Raw genomic sequence first — 4143 nt, 5'->3', positions numbered from 1 at the left:
GAATACTGTAAATCCTGCTTTTATTTCAGTACTCTTGGATTTACAAAATTAAAAATATACTTTTTCATAACAGTATTCCCAAAAAAATAGAGAAAATAATATTTTCTGAGTTTTAAAACATTTTATTTATTTTGAAGAAAAGACCAGGCAATTGCCTTATATGAATTTACTGGCTGAAATGCCAGCTGTAGTTTTTTTTTTTCCTTTTTCTTTTAAATATAAAACATGTAAAATGCAATTAACAATTAGCAAGTAATTCAAAATACAGTAATCTTATTTACTTTTAAAGAATGGAAAGGTTTTTCAGAAATATATTTTTTATAAGTCTTTCAGAAGAGAGGAAACCTGTGGGTTTACAGTACTGTTCTTTTTTTACACAACATGTCCAGTCTTCTTGTAAGTCACTTTTCCTTTCTTGGTTTTTGATGCACATTCAGGGTTGATGTCGAGAAAGCATCTAAAAGACAGAAAAGAAAAAAAGTGAACATTATGTATATGTCTAATATATATATCTAATACACACATACACACACAGCATCTCACAGAAGTGAGTTCTTTGAGACAGCACAGAGAATTGCAACACTTACGATGTGATTACATGACTACATGATAATGTTAAATATGCAATATGTCATTCAGCTCTTTAATCAACTGTATAAAATATTTGTTAAAATATACTTAAGTACTTTACAAATACTGTCAAAACAAGTTAGTGACAATTCACTCTATCATATATATATCAATGGCAAATATGCTAACCTCAGTCGCAAGGGTGCATGCCACCTCTTCCTGATACTGGAGGTTGAAATCATACAATAATACAAACAGCACTGCAAGGCCAGAGACAAAGTTGGGCTGCTCAACATTTACCGCTGGTTGCTTAGAGATTGACCTGAAAATAAAAAAAGAAAGAAAATACTTCAAATAAACTATTGTGGGTTCCATTGCAGTTCTGTTTAGTTGTCTATACATAGTTCAACTCAACATAACTATTAAACTAAATCTGAAATATGTGCAGGGAAATCCCATTTACAGGGTTCACAACTATAGCTGTGAACTGCATAATAATAGTATCTCATGAATGCACAGTCGAGCACAAAAGACCAATGTCAGTGTCAGGATTTTCATTAAACAATATTGCATTCCCTCAGAACACTTGGAATACATGACATGTTGCATGTGAACATTCTGTGATACTATTGTATCTTGATGCTGGTCACTATCACTGCCATTATATGGACAAGCGTGAGCAGGCTTTTTTTTATTTATTTTGTATTATTCTCCTTTAGTGGTCCAAAAAACAAAGAAGGTCATAGGGCATTAGAACAACACCAGGGTGCATGGAAGCATATGGGTAGCAAAATTCAATTGAAATGCAATACGTAAAATGGTGATATTTCAATTTACATTTTCTTATACATATGTGCAATATTTAGTGCACATATGTATTTTATTGTATATCACATAAATTTTATTTAAATTATAAAATTTACATTTGCCATTTCCTACACTAGTTTTAATACACAAATTAAAAACATATTTTAATGCTTTATAAGTTGCAAAATGGAAATTAAAATGTATTACCCAAATTGATTAGATGTTTAACATGTCCAAGCAAAAACTGTTTTTACATCATAATACCACATGATAATTGTAATTTCAGAATGCATTCTGATCCAAAGGTGCAGTAAAAAGGTAGAAAAATTGTAATTTAAAATATCTTTTATTTTTCTTAAATGCATTGACACTTATATATAAGACGTTTCAATTGCATTTTCATTTAATACCCCATGATGAATATAAAGTCAATGTGGATTTGAAAATGCATTCGAAATGTATTTGAAAATGCAACACACCCCCGACCTGTCAATCTTTAGGCTACATCAAGGCAGGGCTTGGCAACAGGATGCACAATTGTAGAAAATATCATATGTAAATTATATAACTGAATTTCCATTTTCATTTTGCACTAAACTTTGCACATTTAGGGTAAAATGTCAATTAAAATACAGAAATGCATTGCCATTTTGCATATTACTAACTGAATTTGAAATTATTTCAAACTGAATTTTGCTACCCATATGCTTCCATAGCGTTAATGATGACTTAATGTTCATTTTAGGGTGTACTAAACCTTTACTGTTTACTTACCAAGAATTATAGGTTGTGTTCTCTGGCAAATGTAGACACTGCTGGACATCAGATTGAGTGGTGAATACCTGAAACAATTTTTAAGAAGACAGCACAACCATCACTAACAGAACCAAGACATAACAAATCACATTTATTTGCAACATGCTTTAAGTAATCTCTACTTACATCTGCTTGAAGGGTAAGGCCATCTAATTTCTGCAAGTGTGGGAGCAGCTATAGGACCATGGAAGACATGGAAGCAATCAGGAATACTACTTTTGAAATAAGCATTAGGAACATGACTATGGATTTTCATGTGCTGGCAAAATTATAACACATTAAAAAGCACGATCATAGAACTGACATTTTTTAACATGGACTACAAATGGGAAGCACTTACATTAGCACCGGATCTTCATCAGATTGTTCAGCCTGAAAAATAATAATAATAAAAAAATAATAATCAGAAGCAGGTCATGTGAATGTGTGTCTTATTTGCTATTTAAGTTGTTTTAGATTGTTGGATTAAAGGAAGGTGTGCATAAACATCTTAAAAGGGATAGTTCACTTTGAAATTAAAATTTGGTATCTATCAGCTTACCCCAAGGGCATCCAAGATGTAGGTGTCTTTTTTTCTTCAGTAGATCCAATTTTGATATGTTTAGGTCAAATCGTTCTAGCTTGTCAGTCATATAATGGCAGGTATAGGTCACTGTCTCTATAAGAGGGAAAAAGAACATGCACAGAGAAATCCAAATTAAACAATTCCCCATCGTAACTACACATTGATGGCCTAAGACACGAAACGAGCGGTTTGTGTGAGAAAATGAACAGTATTTATACAGTTTTTTACCTCTTGTACACAACCATGTCCAAGTGATCTGAGTGCGCGCACGCATCCGGTGTGTGACGTGTGTGTGCGCGCTCTGGCTTAGTCCGCAAAAATAACTTTATTGCACAAATAATTAGAAAGTTATTGAACGCGGAAATATGTGAATGTTGTGAATGTGCGAATATAAAAACCAATTTTACCCAAGTGAATTGCTAACTCGGGATTTAAGTTAAGTTTAACGTTCCCAAAATCAAACCATGCGTGGAAACAATGTAGAAATGTGAATGAAAAAAAGACAAGCTTACCGTATCGATACTTAGTCGAACATTAATCCATCTTCTCATGCTCCAGTCGATTAGCATCATCTCAGGCACAGGTTAGATGATTCAGATGACAAATTATCTCCGCGTCTGCTCAGGCAGCGTCGTCCATTGTTTGCTGCGTCACAGGCACTAACGCTTGAAACGCGAAACGAAGCTCACAAAGCTTAAAATCTACGCACAGATTCACAAACCACTGGCTTATCTTAATAACGCGAATAATTATTTTGTTCAATTAATTCCCGCTGACGAATCTAGTTTGCCTGTAATACACTGTTCACATTTCTTCTTCTTTGGAGATCACATCACATTTGAATTGAGCGCGAAATAAATATATCCCACAATGCAATGCGTTTACAGTATGGTACTGTATTACAAATTTAGCGGGCTGAAAACAGAAAATTTCTGTATATTTACAGACATTCTGTAAAATATACAGAATGCTACTGTTTTATAAAAATACAGTATAATACTGTTAGAAAATGCCTGTAAATTTACAGTAAAGTTTTACAGTGTGTCTATGAGGCATTAATGGATTGTTTTGAGACTACGGATTGGGAAGTTTTATGTAAATCGCATGACGAGGACATTGATAGTTTAACTGAGTGTATTACAGACTATATAAACTTTTGTGTTGATAACACAGTACCCACCAAAATGGTTAAATGCTACTCAAATAATAAGCCATGAATTAAAGGCGTTACTAAATGAAAAAAAGAGGGCCTTCTTAGTGGGTGATAGAGAGGAGCTGAAGCGGGTACAGAAATTATTAAAAGTTAAAATTAAGGAGGGGAAGGAGTGTTATAAATTGAAAATGGAACAAAAGTTACAACAGAAGAATGTGAGGGAGGTATGGAG

General features: G+C 33.4%; 1 long non-coding RNA gene across 1 annotated transcript; it reads right to left on the bottom strand.

The window, feature by feature from the left end:
* Positions 1 to 2206: 2206 nt before the first annotated feature.
* LOC306883713 lies at positions 2207 to 3794 on the bottom strand. The gene is made up of 4 exons (XR_013785378.1): positions 3271 to 3794; positions 2735 to 2851; positions 2534 to 2565; positions 2207 to 2367 (listed from the first exon to the last, which is right to left on the bottom strand). It is a non-coding gene; the product is annotated as an uncharacterized lncRNA (long non-coding RNA).
* Between the last annotated feature and the right edge of the window lie 349 nt (positions 3795 to 4143).

This window comes from Barbus barbus (genome assembly GCF_936440315.1).
Source record: "Barbus barbus genome assembly, chromosome: 1".
Taxonomy (NCBI): Eukaryota; Metazoa; Chordata; class Actinopteri; order Cypriniformes; family Cyprinidae; genus Barbus; species Barbus barbus.
The sequence above is the reverse complement of the archived record's forward strand: the minus strand, read 5'-3'. Positions and strand labels throughout refer to the sequence as shown.